Source organism: Plecotus auritus (genome assembly GCF_963455305.1).
Source record: "Plecotus auritus genome assembly, chromosome: 4".
Lineage (NCBI taxonomy): Eukaryota > Metazoa > Chordata > Mammalia > Chiroptera > Vespertilionidae > Plecotus > Plecotus auritus.
Genome location: NC_137775.1, coordinates 50,422,103 through 50,440,660, shown reverse-complemented (window position 1 = coordinate 50,440,660; position 18,558 = coordinate 50,422,103). Strand labels below are relative to the sequence as shown.

Sequence of the window (18,558 nt, the reverse complement as noted above, 5' to 3'; positions counted from 1 at the left end):
CATCCTTGGGATTGGCTATACTACCTCACTGCCTTGTGATTGGTTATCTGCAAGTTGCCTGTCTTGGTAACATTCAGACATTTTAAAGCTTGTCTCCCACACAAACCCTCCCTTCCCCGCCCAGTTGGGGTCTCTTAGTAACTCCACCTAGTTGGGCCCCCAGGTAATTCTTCTCCCCCCATTGTCCACATCCCTATCTACCTAACTTTTTTCTGTCTCGTAGCCTCCGGGGGGTCACCTCTCTCACTGTTACCAGGAAACCCTCCGGTGGCTCGGGCTGCCTGTCCCAATGTCCAATAAGGAAGGCAGGGTTGTATCATATAAGGCGTTTATTGAGAAGGCCAGCCAACCAAGAAGACAGGGAGCTTACAAGCATCCAAAACCCGCCATACAGCAACGTGCAAGGGACAGGATTATATAGGAAAAATGGACTGGGGTGAGGCTGGGAACAGAATGCGATTACATGCAGTCCTGGAGGTCAGCAGAATTCAACCATTGTCCTTGGTTGTCAGATGAGATGATGGGTTGGCTCCTGGTGGGGTCGGCCTGATCATGCTTAACGGTTCTGCTTGCGTGCTGGGTACATGGTCCACAGCTGAATCACCTCCTCAATCACTTTGTTCGGGATCAAAGGGAGTATGCAGGTGCACCGGCCTGAGAAATGAAACTTAGAAAAGAAAAACGTAACCCTCTGTTCCCATATAAGAAACGTAACCCTCTGTTCCATACGTATATGTATTTTAGGATTTCAAAATCACTTTATTTTTCAGATTAACTCAGGTGCTATATCTATCAGATTATAAATCCCCCTATCATCACCAGCATTCCCATCCGTGTGCCAAGCACTCTAGTTGACCTCCTATTGCTGACTGGCTGTGTCTTGCCCACGAAAGCTACTCTCCCATCTCCCCATCTTTTCTCTTCCTGCCTGACTCGCCTTAGATTTAGGGCCAGTTGGTTTCCCTGCAATGTCAGCACTCAGTGGATTCAAGAAAAATTATGAATTTTGTATTTGTTTGACTTTTTTTTCACTGAAACATTGGGAACATCACTCTTTGTAGCTCCCTATGTTTCTGAATAAAAAACAAAATAAATCATTGTTCTTTGAATTTTTAAAACATTTTTTGAAAAAAAAATTTTGTTAGTTTCTTTTAAAATCGCTTCTGTTGACTTGGTATAGTAAATGTATAGTGAGAAAATAATGTAATAGTTCAGTTGGGATGCTCAAAAAAAGAGCACAGAAAGCACTAAATATAGTCACAATATTGAAATAATCATTATTAAGCAAAATTTTATCTTTCCTTTTCCTTCACATTCTAAAATTATTAAGTTTCAGAAATACTTATACACACCTACAAACAGTCCTGCACATAAACAGTGAGTCTTGTCATTTGCCTAAGGGAAATATGGCGAACTAAGAAATGTTATTTTACCTACTACTAATTTAATACAGTTTTTCCCCAGAGGGGCAGAAGTCACTTCAAGGTTTTTTAATTTGTTTTTAAGTAGCTTTTAAGAGAGGCAATAATAGTCGTATCATCTGAGTGTACACTTGGAGAAGTTGAAAGAAGTAGCTTGCCCCAGGGCAAAGTTAATCAGTGAGTAGTTGGAGAGTCTAATTCCTGATTCAGAGAATTGTTCCTTTCAGCTCCCTCTCTCCAAGTAAATCCTTAATTAAGATTCTTGAATTTTTAATTATGCCAGACCTATGTAAATATTCCACCATCTCTTTCTGTATTTCCCTTTCATTTTTTACAGGTCCAATATTCCATGCTAAAATTTTTCTCCAAAGATGTGTCTTATATAGAAAGCAAAGCTGAGCACTTAGGAGCCATATCTCTGGAGCGGCTGCTTTGCTGGAGGCTAGTTCCTCCTAACTTGGTTGGCACCCTAGTAGCCTAGCAAGTTTCCTATAGAGCAGCATTTCTCAGACTTCATGTGCATATCAACAACCAAGCTCTTGTCTAAATGCAAATTCCAATTCAGCAGATGTGGCAAACCCCAAGATTCTGCATTTCTAAGAAACACCTACCCAGGAGAAATTGGTTTGCAAAACACATATTGAAAGCATTTTTAAATACAATTGACCTCACTTTTTGTGGTTCTCATAACGGTAGGTTCATGAAGGCAGGTTATCATTTGTGGTTTTTAAAATCTCCAAATGTTACAGTTGACATATGATATATTAGTTTCAGGTGTACAACCAGTGGTTAGACATTTCTATAACTTATGAAGCAATCACCCCAATAAATGTCAACTGCAATTGAAAAATTTTTTATAAAAGGATATAAAATAACTGGTTAATGAAAGGGCGGGGAGAGACCGACTCCATGTTCCCTTTGTTCCATGTCCTCCACCTTGTGGAGTCAGGTTCCCGCCCTAGAACCTCTCCAAGAGCCCAACCCACACTTTTGAATTAGCCAATAGAAATGCAAGAGGAAAGTAAGCCGCACCCTGCCCCCATGTGCAACCTGACCCTGACCAATCAGCGGAGGCCACACTACCTCACTCCTCCTACCTCTCCCAGGCCGCCTATAAATCAGCGCGTTTGGAGTCTGGGGCTCTCTCTCTCTCCACCTCGCCGCTGTGCGGGTGTGTGTGTGTGTGGGACTGAGCTTGAGCTAGCTTGATTAAAGGCTCTTTGCTTTTGCATCGGACTCGGCTCCCTGGTGGTCTTTGGGGATCACGAAATCTAGGCATAACAGTTAATATTTTTAATTGATTACATGTTGAAATGATAATATTTTGGATATATTGAGTCAAATAAGATTAATTAAAAATTAAAAATAAATAAAATAAAAGCTCCAAATATGGTTCTATTGCACAGCTAAGTATAGAAATTATTTTGGAAGTATTTGAAAAGGGTCTTGGAGAGCTCAATTTTGATACCTACTTGGTATAATATTTATTGCCCTATTTTTTAAAATTCCATGTTAAATTATTGATAAACAAGGGTCCTTTTTGAAATATGATGAACTATGGCATAATAAAATCATACATTATTTTAAATTCAGATGTTCACATAGGGTTTTTAAGCAGGACTTTGCTTTAGAATTTCTTTCATTGAAATTAATATCATTTTAAATGTCCCTTTTTTGTTTGTGAGGTGAGACATTGGTCTTTGAGGTGAGACATTATAAAGTTCTGGTAGTTTAAAATGCTTTAGGGTGACCTGATTAAGTTCTAAACTGTAAACATAAAATCTCTTGAAACAGGAACTTTGGGGATAAAATAGGACAGGTTTAGGAAATTTTAGAAATTTTGGAAATTAGGGAGACCATGCAGGAAGCACAGGGCTGCAGAGCAGCAGAAGGTATATCGCCATAGAAGAGGGGAAGTTGAAAAGCTGCAACAGGTACATTTCCATAGAATGCGGAAGCTGGGAACAGCAAAAGGTCTTTATTTACAAAATAAAGAGAAGGAGGCCCTTCATCCAGAAGGAGAGGAAAAAAGCCCAAAGGGAATAGAAAAGCAATAAGGAAGGAGTGGGGGAGAACCTCACATGTCATGTGAGGTTCAACCTTTGAGCCCAGGAGTTACTATAGTAACCAGTCTAAGGGAATTGAGCAATCAGAGGGGATATCAAGGCACCAGGATCTGCAGCCTTTATAAGCCATAGGGAAAAAGAACTCAATGGGACCCTTTTCCCCCTCCCTACTTGGGAGTCCATTCTGTGGGACTCTTTTCTTCTCCCCATGTGGAGTCTGTACTATTCTTCAATAAATCTCCACCTTTGCTATACCACTTTCTGTCCCTGGATTCATTCTTTGATCCGGAGGACAAAGAATACGGGTTCCAGTCCAAAAATTCCGTTTCACTCTGACTTTACAAAATTCAACTTTTTAAGTTCTGTAAACTTAGAACTCGATCAGGTAATTCATATGCCATGTTTTTTAACTGTTGTCACTCTAATTTGCTCTGAGCACACATCAAAGCAAATTACTTTCAAACGTTAAGCCAAGGTATTTGCTTTCACGTATCCTTTCTTCCCCACCATCATCAGGAATGGGCATTGCTCTATTCTGCCTTCTGTCCATAGGGTTAGATTCATGGATTCCTATTTCCTTAATTCTAAATTTCCCTCACCCCAACTATTATGCAAAGTCATTTAGATTTTCATCAGCTTTCATCTTCAAACTTATTTGCCAAAGCCCAAGATAGTGCTCAGCAAACAAGGGCTTCATGTTACCAGGAATCATTTCTTAAAATTCAATGGTGGTTGTAAATGAAATTTTCCCCCTGTTACACATGTACCCTGAATGAATGGATATAATGGCTCATGTCTATGTTACTAGCTACTTAAGTGGCAGAAACTGTAAAATTGCTGAGCTCAAGGGTTTTGGCCTGCAGTATACTCACTCTAAATTTAGCAACATTATGCCATAGAACCATAGTCTTCTCATTCAGCTGGGGAAAAAATGCTTCAACTCAACCATGAAAACCTTGATGAACTATTTATTTTTAAATATACTTCTGTAATAGTAATAATTTGCTTTCAATTTATATGTTAAATTTATTTTTTTATTTTATAACACTTACTTTGGGAATTTATATGCTACCAGTTTACAATGGGATATTATCATTGAATTATACATATATATTTGTTAATGTATACTGTAATTGATGTTTTATAATATAATTATAATTTTCTGTATTTGATTTATATTATATTTTATATTTATATATTTGTGCACTATATACTCATTTATATTTTGTATTTGATTTACAAGATATTATATATAGGTTTTAAAATTACATTTAATTCAGCTGATTTTTATTTGTATATTCTGGGTATTTTGTGGTCAATAGTAGTATTAATATTGGTATTTTGGTATTATAGAAAAGAACACACATACACACGCACAAATACCCTTGTCATTCTTTGCCAGTATTACAATTTACCAAGGAGTAAATCTGCCAGGATAGAAACAGAGCCAAACTCCCATGCTGGTTAAAGCACATGTTTGGAGATGACCAATGGGAAAAAATGAGTGTTTTAATATTATTTTCTTTTCCAGGTGCCTTCAAATATTTCTTCAAGATCATATATAGATACGTTCAAGATTTCCACAAGGACCTAATAATTCCTACAAACTACAAATATTACCCACTGCCAGGTTTTATCCACTTTTTTGCAACTAAGGTATTAGTCATTTACTGAGAGAACAGTGAAAAGATTGCAGCTCAAATTGCACTTGTATATGTTGTCAACAGAAATATTTGGAGAAATCTTTAAGGAAAAGAGCTGTATTTGGTTACTAGTAGAACTATCAAGTGGTAACATTCAAGTCTGTCAGAATGATCTATTTCATTTATCAGAAACAATAAAGCATGAATCTAAGAAAGAGTGAATTGACTTAGATAGGAGAAAGATAATATAATAAAACAAGGGAATCCATAAATTGATTGAGCTTAGGTTTGCTGACATTTTTATTTTACTTTACCAATGGACTTGATTACCCCTGAGTATATTTATATCATAACAGCATTATTTCTTACTACTACATTGTGAATATTAGTAATGGCTGCCCTCATTTTACAAGGCATAATGCAAAACGTAGAAGATAACATTATTCCTAAAAAAAGGCTAAAATGAAAAATTGAGAGTGATTTTTATCATTTACCACATCATGTGTATTTTCAACATTTAAATTAAGTTGACAAGCATAATAGTTTAGGAAATAATTGGGTAATTAATTATATAATTAATCATTATCTGTAATAATAAAAGCATAATATGCTAATTAGACCAGACAACCAAATGACCCTCCGGACAACCTTCCGGACGAAGCTGGGGTTACAAGGGTTGTAGTAAGCCACCCTGGCTGCGAGGGCCAAGCCCCTTGCACAAATTCCGTGCATTAGGCCTCTAGTAAATCAATAATAAACAATGATATTAATGTCTGACATTTACTGAATGCTTAATATGTATCAGCACAGTGCTATGCACTTTTCATGGATCATTTCGTTAAAGAGCCTGAACTTAAAGTACTATTATTATCAGCATACTAGAGGCCCGGTGCACGAAATTTGTGCACAGGGGTGTGTGTCCCTCAGCCCAGCCTGCACCCTCTCCGATCTGGGACGCCTCGAGAGATGTCCGACTGCCTGTTTATGGGATCGGGCCTAAACAGGCAGTTGGACATCCTGCTCACAATCCAGGACTGCTGGCTCCCAACTGCTCGCCTGCCTGCCTTCCTGATTGCCCCTAACCGCTTCTGCCTGCCAGCCTGATCACCCCCTAACCACTCCCCTGCCAGCCTGATTGATGCCTAACTGCTCCCCTGCCAGCCTGTTTGCCCCTAACTGCCCTCTGCTTCAGGCCTAGTCACCCCTAACTGCCCTCCCCTGCAGGCTTGATCGCCCCCAACTACCTTCCCTTGCAGGCCTGGTCCCTCCCAACTGCCCTCCCCTGCTGGCCATCTTGTGGTGGCCTTCTTGTGTCCACATGGGGGCAGCCATCTTTGACTACATGGAGACAGCCATCTTGTGTGTTGGAGTGATGGTCAATTTGCATATTATTTTTTTATTAGATAGATTATGGATGAGGAAAGTGAGATACAGAGATATTCAAAAGGTTTAAAAATTGTTCATTGTTTTAATACTTTACCATAACTGTGAATAACTGAATCAAAGTGATATGGTCACATTTTTCAATCAATCATACTGTCTTAAGAAAATAACCCAGAACTCAGACACCACTCATAAAGATTTGAACAGGAAACATATAAGATGTAATTTGTCACACATACACACACACACACACACACACACACACACACACACACGACCGAAAGAAAGAAAAAGAATTAATTATTCAATCATTTTGTTAAGGGGTGGTACCTTTATTGATCAAGGGCTCAAAATCACCCTAACTCTCCACACTACTTTTTAATGCTGTTGTCAGCATCATTTTCTTGACATAGCTTTGTATACAAGGGAAGGGTGAGAACCACGCCCCTGGAGATAACTGCTCAAATCCTTACAACTCTATGACTGCAGTTGTGATTGTCAATGTAAGGTCATGGGGGGGTACATTATGGATTTTTGTTCTGAGGAATTTCAATTTCTTCAGAGAATTTACTTCCCTGCCTGTGTGGCAGCCAGGCTGACAGTGCTCTGAATTCTGGATAGGGGAATATGAGAACCTAATCTTTCTCTGCACAACTTGTGGCCAATGTACTGGTTTTCAGCCTCTTGCCCCATCACCTCAGGGAGATGCATCAGGGAGAATTTGATGGGAGGGGTCAAACATTTAATATACAAAAAAAAAAATTTACTAGAATAGTATTTAACAAACGTTATTAACTGGTTTTAATTTTAGATCTTTAAATTTTCATTTTTAAATAATTTTAGGGATACCAGAAAAGTTGCAAAACAATGCATAGTGCTCTTGTATAGTTTTCTCCCAGCTTCCCCAAATGTTAACATATTACACAATTGTAATACAATTAGCAAAACAGGAAATAACATAAATACAATACCATTTCCCATTTGTATTGATATGCTCAGACTGTCATAACAAAATGGCATAGGCTGGATGGCTTAAACACAGACAATTAGTTTCTGATGGTTCTGGAGTTTGGGAGGTCCACGATCACAGTGCCAGTGGTGTGGGCGTCTGGGAGGGCTCTCCCCTCCGGTTTAAGGCTTCTGGCTTCTCACTGTGTGCTGACCTGTTCTTTCCCAAGGACATGTGTGCTTGCGGGTAGAGGGGAGGGGTCCGAGGGAGAGCACACTCTGGCCTCTCTTATTATTTATTCACCAATACTATTGGGTCAGGACCTCATTCTTTTTTTTTTTTTTTTTAATAAATCTTTATTCAGATTATTACAATTGTTTCTCCTTTTTCCCCCCCATAGCTCCCCTCCACCCGGTTCCCACCCCACCTTCTGCCCTTACCTTCCCCCCACTGTCCTCATCCATAGGTGTATGATTTTTGTCCAGTCTCTTCATGAACCCCCCATACCCCTTTCCCCCTGAGAATTATCAGTCCACTCCCTTTCTATGCCCCTGATTCTATTATATTCACCAGATTATTCTGTTCCTCAGGTTTTTAATTCACTTGATTTTTAGGTTCACTTATTGATAGATATGTATTTGTTGTTCATAATTTTTATCTTTACTTTTTTCTTCTTCCTCTTCTTTAAGAATACCTTTCAGCATTTCATATAATACTGGTTTGGTGGTGATGAACTCCTTTAGCTTTTTCTTATCTGTGAAGCTCTTTATCTGACCTTCAATTCTGAATGATAGCTTTGCTGGGTAGAGTAATCTTGGTTGTAGGTTCTTGCTATTCATCACTTTGAAAATTTCTTGCCACTCCCGTCTGGCCTGCATAGTTTCTGTTGAGAAATCAGCTGACAATCGTATGGGTGCTCCCTTGTAGGTAATTAACTGTTTTTCTCTTGCTGCTTTTAAGATTCTCTCTTTGTCTTTTGCTCTTGGCATTTTAATTATGATGTGTCTTGGTGTGGTCCTCTTTGGATTCCTTTTGTTTGGGGTTCTGTGCACTTCCTGGACTTGTAAGTCTATTTCTTTGACCAGGTGGGGGAAGTTTTCTGTCATTATTTCTTCAAATAGGTTTTCAGTATCTTGCTCTCTCTCTTCTTCTGGCACCCCCATAATTCTGATGTTGGTATGCTTGAAGTTGTCCCAGAGGCTTCTTACACTATCTTCAACTTTTTGGATTTTTTTTCTTTTTGCTTTTTCAGTTGAGTGTTTTTTGCTTCTTTGTATTTCAATTCTTTGACTTGATTTTTGTGTTCCTCTAGTCTGCTGTTAGGTCTCTGTATAATATTTTTTATTTCAGTCAGTGTATGTTTAATTTCTAGTTGGTCCTTTTTCATCTCTTCGAGGGTCTCGTTATATGTATCGGCCTTTTCTAGGATATTCTTGAAAAGCCTTATAACCGTGGTTTTGAATTCTATATCCAGTCATTTGTTTTCCTCCATTTCTTTTGTTTGTGATCTGTTTCTTTGATGCCGCATTTTCACTGCTTCCCTGAGTTGGTAGGGTAGATTTGTGTGCTATGTTTCCTATATGGCCCAGTGGGTTGGCCTCCCCAGTTAACCTGAGGTCGACACTCTTGGTGCACCCCTTTGTGGACTGTGTGTACAGCCTTGTTGTAGTTAAGTCTTGATTGTTGTTGGTATCACTGGGAGGAATTGACCTGCAGGCCAGTTGGCTGTAAGGATCAGCTGTGTCTACGCTGGGAGACGTGCGGTGCTGGAGACAGCCTTATAGGATTAGACTTGCCAAATTGCAATAGCCTCTGTGCTCAGCTTGGATGGGGTGGAGTCTCAGGGTGGAGCAGACAGTCTTGGCTTCCAGTCAGCCTTGCCCTTGCGCGCGTGCGCGCCTGCAGACCTCTGCCTTCCCCGGCTCCCGAGTCTCCGCCCGAGAGTCCAGATTCCCCCCACAAGAGCGTGGGTCCCCAGGGGCTCGCCTGGAACTGGGGTTCAGTGCAGTCAGAACTGGGGCTCAGTGCAGTCAGGAGCTTCCGACTCCCTTCTACTAGGGAAAGCCTGTGGCAACCTCCGCAGCCTTTGTGCACACTGGCGTGCGTGCCTCCAGACCCCTGCCCGCCGGGGCTCCCCCGGGTCTCCCCCGGGTCTCCGAGTCTCGGGGTGCATTTCTTTCTACCTGACAGTCCAGACTTCCTCTGTATGAGCCTGGGTCCACGGAGTTTCGCCCGGGACTGGGGTTCAGTGCAGTCAGAACTGAGGTTCAGTGCGGTCGGGGGCTTCCTTCCCCCTTCCGCCAGAGAAAGTCAGCCAGGCTCTCAGCCGCCCTTCCTCTCTGCACGCACAAAGACCCTTTGCCGTACCTCCAATTCTCTGTGAGCTTTTCTCTTTCCTTCTAGTTGTAGAATTTTCTACTCAGCCAGCTTTCCTGTGGTTCTGGATGGTGTCCATTCTGTCTTTTAGTTGTAGTTTTGAAATTGTTGTGAGAGGCAGCAGTTTAGGTGCTTACCTATGCCGCCATCTTGGTTTCTCCAGGACCTCATTCTTATAACCTCATTTAATTAATTATTTCCTTACTCCAAGTTTAGCCACTCTGGAGGTTTGAGCTTCAACATATGAAATTTAGGAGGTACATACATTTATCTTTATTGTTGGAAGTATTACAGATGTCCCTCTTTTTTCTCCCATTAACTCCCCTCCTTCTTACTCCTGTCCCATCCCAGGCCTTCACCCCACTATTGTCTGTGTCCATGGGTCATTTATATATGCTCATACCTTCTTTGGTTGATCTCTTTAACCAAATGACCGATCCATGATAGCAAATTGCATTCAGTTGATATATTTCCTTAGTGGCCTCAAATCTGGAGTAATTTCCCAGTCATTTTTTGCCTTTCATGACCTTAACACTTTTGAAGAATAATGACATGTTATTTTATAGAATATCTTTAAATTTGGGTTTGTCTGATGTTTTCTCACAATTAGGTTTTGGTTATGAACTTTTGGCATGAATACCACCAAATTAATACCATGCCCTTCTTAGAGTAAGATACCAGGAGGTATGTATCAGTATATGTTAGTTCTGGTGAGGTTAACTTTGATCATTTAATTAAGATGATGTGTGCCAGGTTTTTATATTATCACATTGCAGAGAAATACACTGACACTATGCAAAATGTCTTGTTTCTCATTATATTTTCATCCACAATTTCACCACCCATCAAGGCTTCTTCCTTGCAATTATTATTATGGTGATTACCCAAGGGTGATTTTCTATTTCTATCACTCCTAGTAAGACTTTTATTGTAAGGAAGAGCTGCCTTGTCCTTGTATTCATTTATTCAATTGTTCATTTACATCAATCTATGTTTATGGATAGTCATTCAATTTTGTGGATTATAATAAATTACTGCCATTATTGTAATTCAAATTGTTCAAATATGGCCATAGGAAGCCCCTTCAATTTGGCTTCCTATGTCTTTGAAACTTACTCTTAGGATTAAAAACAGAAAAAAATAGACTTTAGAGGTCTAACCAGTTTGGCTTAGTGGATAGAGTATCAGCCTGTAGACTGAAAGCTCCCAGGTTCAATTCAGGTCAAGGGCAAGTACCTCAGTTGCAGGCCCTGGCCGGGGGCATGCAGGAGGCAGCCAATCAATGTGTCTTTCTCACATAGGTTGTTTCTCTTTGTCTCCCCATCTCCCACTCTCTCCAAAAATCAATGGAAAAAATATCCTCCGGTGAGGATTACAAAATAAATAAAAAATAGAAAAATAGATTTTAGAACAGTTTTACATTTATGTAAAAACTAAGGTAGTACAGAGTTACTAGATATCTTATACTGTTTTCTCCATTAATATCTTACATTAGTATAGTACATTTCTTATAATTAATGAACCATATTGATATATTATTATTAACATAAGCCCATAGCTTACTCAGATTTCCTTAGGTTTTTATTTAATGTCCCCTTTCTGTTCCATAATCCCATCTAGAATGTCACTTTACACTAAATTACCATGTCTCCTTAAACCGTCTCAGCTGACAGAGCAGAAAAACATGTGTGCATACTAATCCAGTGTATGTACACATAGCAATATGTAATCATCTGTATGTATGTTAAGCTAAACATGAGTTCATACTGATGCCTCTAACACTAATACGTTATCAATTGGATCTCCTTGCTTATCTAGCACCTACCACTCTAACAGTGAGAAATCTGGCTCCCAATATCCGCTATTTACTTAATTGTTGAATTCCAGTATATTTATAAAGCAGTATTAGAATTGTTAACCACACTGCTATGTGAATCAACTTAACCAATAAGATTACAGTGCTGATCCATCTGCTTTCAGCCTTACAGACCCCTCATTACCAGTTACTCGGGTCACACCCTCCCCCCCTTCTCCTGCTTTGAGTTACTTAATAAATGCATAATATAGTCTTAGCCAGAGGAACTCTTAATAATTAGGTGGAGCTTAAGTTATGTAAGAAGCTGCAGCCTGGACTGTCTTTCATGAGAATGAATTAGATTTCTTATGTTCTTGAGGAAGGAAATTAGTTTAATGCCAAGTTTTACATGCGTCTCACTTTTGGAGAGTCCAGAGTGTTTATAGGATACACAAGATTATCACAGCATTGAAACCACTATCACCAAATTTAGAAAACAATAGGCAATTGCTTCAGTAAAAGTATGTTCCAAAACCAGTACTTACTATTACCTAAGGTGATATAGCACTAAATGGTGTCTGAGGGAAGGCAGTTTGATATGAGTTTCAACTTCAGTAGATTCTCAGAGTCTATGTAAGCTCCACTCATTAATGGGAGAAATGTAACAAGTGGCATATTTAACCTATCTGCAAGGAAAATAAACCTGTGCTTTGTGTTCCTGGTAATTGAGGTACAGTATTACTATCTGCAATGTTTAGAACTTTATATTATTGGCATTTCCCATCACTAGGCTTTGCTTGACCTGTCTTTCTTTCCCATTCATCATATACAAAACTTTTGCGCCTGGCCAGCATGGCTCAGTGGTTGAGTATTGAGCTACGAACCAGGAGGTCACAGTTGGAATCTCGATCCTGGGTTGCAGAATGGGGTGTGCAAGTGGCAGCCAATCAATGATTCTCTCTCATCATTGATGTTTCTATTTCTCTCTCCCTTTTTCTTTCTCTCTGAAATCAATAAAAATACACTGAGTGGCTAGATTATTATGAACTCTGAATGCATAATAATCTGGCCACTCAGTGTGTGTGTGTATATCTATATCTATATCTATATCTATAGATATAGATATAGATATAGATATAGATATAGATATAGATATAGATATAGATATATTAGAGGCCCGGTGCATGAATTCATGCATGGGTGGGGTCCGGCCAGCCTGGCCAGGGGGAGGGGACATGGGCAGTTGGTCGGCCTGCCTGCTGGTCGAACTCCTGGTTGAGGGGACAATTTGCATATTAGCCTTTTATTATATAGGATATACACTGAGTGGCCAGATTATTATGTGTTCAGAGATCATAATAATCTGGCCACTCAGTGTATATTTTTTAAAAAGTAAAGATCCCTTCAAAATTAAATGGACACATTTTTTAAAAATTGAGTGCTCCTATGTCCAAGGCACTGTGCTAAATGCTCTAAACAGTCAGAGCCACGATGCCTTTTGCTTCTAAATCTACTGATTGCAGCCTTTGCCATGTACTGCAGTCTTGCTAGAGTCAAAATTCCACATGTCCCACCTTTTTAGAAGGGTATCACCAAAACCTAAGGTCTCCTGCCCTAGCCATGCCAGAAGCTTCCGTTGCCATATAATTTTATGAGCACCCTATTTCACTCTGTGTCTCAAATATTCAACTTATACACCAGATTTAGATGTTTAAAGTCACCAATACAGGGGTGGGCAGTAGATTTACAATTGTTTGTATGAGAAAAGACATATAATACAAATAAATAATACAATGATTAATAAATACATAACAACCCAAGAATAAACTGTTTCCCATACTCACAACTGTAAACCTACTTTTGCCTAACCCTGTATATATCACTTCTCTTCCATATCTGAGTTCTGAACAAATTGATACATCAAAGAAATAAACGGAGAAATGGAAAATCAAAATATCACTTTTATTTTATTGGTAAAATTTAAGTCAAAGGATGCAAGTTATAACCGCTGGCATAAAACTTCCTAATTCTAACTGCCAAAGTTAAATACTTATCTGCCAATCACAGGAGGTGAGGGGATACATAATCCTCTCTTTCATGAGCTATTTCCTTTTCTATCATGTCAGGAAGCAGCAGAAGACACAGAACTAGGTTTGTTTGGTTCGTTAGAAACAGAAAGGGTTAGAAAAGAGGAATAGATATCTAGTTCCTTATGGTAACTTCCCACCTGTCATAAGCTTCAGTGACCCAGGGTGAAAAAATCCCTTTTGCTGACGTGAGTGTGGCATCTAGCTAGAGGCAAAGGTGTTTTCATAATGCCTCTTGTGGTCTCCTCCTCTGAGAACCGGTTTTCCTCTCATGCCCACGTTTCAGCAGGATAGCCACTCTGAGCAGATTTCTGATATAAAACAGCATTGGTGTTTCTGAAACCAGTGCTCCGAAGCATAGGAAGCACATGGGAGTACAATGCTGTGCACTTCTGAGACATTGCCTTTCCTCAGCTTTCAAACACCCAGGCTTTGCATTTCCGACATAGCTTTTCCTGTGGTGTTGAGATATGCCTCTAATCAGGGAGTTAGCTAATGTTCTTCCATGGCAATCTGCTTCTTAAATGTTCCTTAACCTAATACTGGTAGGGGAAAATGCTGTTTGGTGAATATGAGCTCTTTCCACTTTTACCCTTTGCTGTCTTACCTAGATGTTTACTTTTTAATGCACCTCCAGATTTTGTTTCATTGGTTCTCTAAGAATGAGATATAGGAAGTCCTTGAGCTCAGGGAGAGACAAAAGTAAAGAAATATTGTCCATCTACACTTTACTAGGTTGAATAATAAATAAATACATTCAATAGATGTGTTCTCATCAAACCAACATTTCTCTCAGCCAGGTCTTGCCTTATTACTGCACTTCAGGTTACCTCTTAATATGATTCATTCTGTTCTGTCTTCTTTCAGAGTCCAAAGATCAAAGATGATAACTTTTTTTTTTAATATATTTTATTGATATTTCACAGAGAGGAAGGGAGAGGGATAGAGAGCTAGAAACATCGATGAGAGAGAAACATCGATCAGCTGCCTCCTGCACATCTCCCACTGGGGATGTGCCCACAACCAAGGTACATGCCCTTGACCGGAATCGAACCCAGGACCCTTCAGTCCGCAGGCCGACGCTCTATCCACTGAGCCAAACCGGTTTCGGCAAAGATAATAACTTTTTTGAGCATAAGCCCATATAATAGTTATACTACCAAAATATCTATGACACTTTGAAATTCTTCCAGGATTGTATTCTGATCTTCCTTAACTTCTCAAATCCATTCAAATAGTATGTAGCCATATTATTTATCAGTCCTAATTTTGAAGTAATTTATAATAATAAAAACCTAATATGCTAATTATTCCGGACTACCTTCCAGATGAAGCAGGGGCTGGGAGGTCCAAGGCAAGCTGCCGAGGCTGCGAGGGCCGAGCCCCTTGCACAGATTTCTTGCATCGGGCCTCTAGTAGTTTCTTTATTAGTCTTATTAGGAATTTCCATAGTTGTCTCATGGAATCATCCCTATCCACCCTCTGAGACTGCACCTCTTTCTCCTTTAGATTTCATTGTTCAAGCGTGACTTCTGAACTAATAACAACTGAACCATCACCAACCTACTGAAAATTCACTTAGCAATATTAAATCTGGGTAGATATTATTTTCTTTTTCATGTCAGCTTATATTATCCTTCAAGATTTTACTTTCCCAACTTTACCTTATCAGACTCTCATCTAAAGAAATCAGTCTTTCTCCAATTTAATCAGTCTAACTTTCTTTATTTTGTTGTTCTTTATCCACTGCTCCTGGTCTGGTGGTAGCATGTTTAAAACCCATTCTAGGTTCTCCTTGATTTTTGGGGTAAATGAAACTTTAGGAGACCATTTCAGGTATAAGCCTTGTTAATTGTTTATTTTACCTTAGGGTTTGTGATGATTTCATTGTGTCAATAAGGTAACTGTGTCATCAAAAGGAGCCCCACCCTAGCAGGATGCTCATTGGTTAGAGCATCAATTATTGGACTGAAGGGTCGCAGATTCAATTCCAGTCAAAGTCATGTCCCTCGGTGGGTCCTGGTCAAGGCACATATGGGAGGCAACCAATGGATGTTCCTCTGTCACATGGATGTTTCTCTCTCTCTCTGTCCTCCTCCCTTCCACTCTTTCTAAAAATCAATGTAAAAAATATGCTCAGGTGAGGAATAACACTAACAACAATAAAAAAGAAGCCCCATTCCTTTTCATTTAATTATTAATCTACACTTTTTTTAAATGTTTTTTTTGTTTTGTTTTGTTTTATACTTTAAATATGTATAGTTGTGTGTTTTTTGTTTTGTTTTGTTTTTTGAGAGAGAGAAAGGTAGAAGGATAAAGAGATAGAAATATTGATCAGATGCCTCCTGCACACCTCCTACTGGGAATTGTGCCCGAAATCCAGGCATGTGCCCTGACTGGGAATCGAACCAGTGACCTCTTGTTCATGGGTTGACGCTCAATCACTGAGCTACACCGGATGCACTACACTTCTTTGATGAATAAAACTATAGGTTGTATTTCTGAAGTGCCAAACCTTTCATAATTTAACAAATTCAAAACCAACTTGGTGTCTTGTGGTGATAAGTGACACTTGGGACTATGGACAAAATATGTGAATCAGACGCTGAAGACAGTTAAGGAAAGAATTTGGGAATGTTAATCTGTAGTGCCTGTGGTCATCTGACACTAATACAGTTCTTGCAGACTTGACTAAGTCACATAGTAAAACAGAAAAGAATTTTCATCTGAGACTCTTTCCTTGTCTCAAAGTAAGCTTTTACTAAGTGCAAAAGATTATCTTTTCTTTTACACTGTAGTGGTCAGTACAGCTCTCCTTGCTTGGGAAAGAGCTGTGCCCCAATGTCAAGCTGTAGCTACCTATGCCTGAAGGCTGGGCATAGCTAAACAGCCTGCACTTTATTTAGGGCTACAGGTGTACAAACCCAGATGGGACAAAACTGCCATGTACTGCAGTCTTGCCAGAGTCAAAATTCCACACGTTCCAACTTTAGAAAGATATCACCAAAGCCTAAAGTCTCTTGCCCTGGCCATGTCAGAAGCTTCAGTTGCCATATATTTTTTTGAACTCCCAATTTCACTCTGTGTCTCAAATATTCAGCTCATGCACCAGATTTAGAAGTTCCAAGTCACCAATACAGGGGTGGTCAAGTAGATTTACAATGGTTTGTATGGGAAAAGACAAATAATACATATAAATAATACAATAATTAATCTATAGATATAAAAGGCTAAATGATTGGCCAACCGGCCAATAGCTATGATGCACAATAACCACTAGGGGCAGATGCTCAACGCAGGAGCTGCTGAGTGACAGCAACTTTGCAGAGTGCCCTCTCACACTCCGGGACCCCTCGGGGGATGTTGGACTGCCAGTTTCGACCCCATCCCTGGAGGCCAGGCCAAGGAACCCCACCTGCTGGAGGGACCCTGCTCACTCTGCAGACGCCTTTGAGCCCCTGCACCACCCCATTGCGGCTGGACAGGGAGGGACCATGGGAGGTTGGCTCCAGGGCCTGTTGGGCCCTTCTTGCACAGTCCTGCCCTGCCAACCACCTTCTAATTAATTTACTTTCAATGTACATGAATCCATGCACTGGGCCTCTACTAATAAAATAACAACCCAAGAATAAACTGTTTCCCATATTCACAACTGTAAACTACTTTTGCCTACCCCTATATATATCACTTCTCTTCCATACCTGAGTTCTGAACAAATTGATACACCAAAGAAATAAATGGAGAAATGGAAAATCAAAATATCACTTTTATTTTATTGATAAAATTTAAGTCAAAGGATGCAGGTTATAACTGCTGGCATAAAACTTCCTAATTCTAACTGCCCAAGTTAAATACTTATCTGCCAATCATAGGAGGTGAGGGGATACATAATCCTCTCTTACATGAGCTGTTTCCTTTTCCATCATATCAGGAAGCAGCAGAAGACACAGAACTAGGTTTGTTTGATTCATTAGAAACAGAAAGAGTTAGAAAAGAGGAATAGATATCTAGTTCCTTATGGTAACTTTCCACCTGTCATAAACTTCAGTGACCCAGGTTGAAAAATTCCTTAAAAGGTACGGCTTGCTGGGCCAGTATGGTTCAGTGGTTGAGCACTGACCTATGAACCAGTAGGTCACAATTTGATTCCTGGTCAGGGCACATGCCTGGGTTGCAGGCTCAATCCCCAGTGTGGGGCGTGCAGGAGGCAGCCGATCAATGATTCTCTCTGATCATTGATGTTTCTATTTCTCTCTCCCTCTCCCTCTCTGAAGTCAATAAAAAATATTCAAAAACAAAAACAAAACAAAAAACATGGCTTGATGTTAAAAATACACCCACACATGTTGAATCAGTTATACTCTATGACACAGGCTGCAAAAAACTGACAAGGTCAAAAGACTGATGCTAGAGCAGTGTCCTCAATGCTTAAAGCCACATGTTTGACTGCCAGAAACTTCATCTCCACGTGTCATCTTTCCTCTGCAAAATTTCACTTCCTCCTGTTTCCTCGAGCACTAGATATTGATATTAGAGGGCAATACATAACATTCCTCCTTCCTACCCCACTCCCTCAAGTTCTTAAGAAATATAAGATGAAACAAGAGATGGAAATTCGACTATCACCTTTATTGCTGCTGATGAAACTAACTTTTGTCCATCCCTGTATATATGTTATCTTCCATACCTGAGTTCTGAACAAATTGATACGTTAAAGAAATAAATGAGGATTAAGCTGAGGAGGGAAATAACAATGCATTTGCTAATTTTGAAATTCAGAATGAGGTCATTGTATCCACTCTGGCTGACTCTGCAGAGCATGGAGAGCAGACCCCTAA

At 39.7% G+C, this 18,558-nt stretch overlaps 1 long non-coding RNA gene across 1 annotated transcript in view; it reads right to left on the bottom strand.

The window, feature by feature from the left end:
• Positions 1-367: 367 nt before the first annotated feature.
• LOC308247492 overlaps positions 368-18,558 on the bottom strand; it is an 85,000-nt gene continuing 66,809 nt past the window's right edge. The window contains exon 3 of the long non-coding RNA XR_013960509.1: positions 368-667. This is a non-coding gene — a long non-coding RNA (uncharacterized lncRNA). The remainder of the gene's footprint in view (positions 668-18,558) is intronic.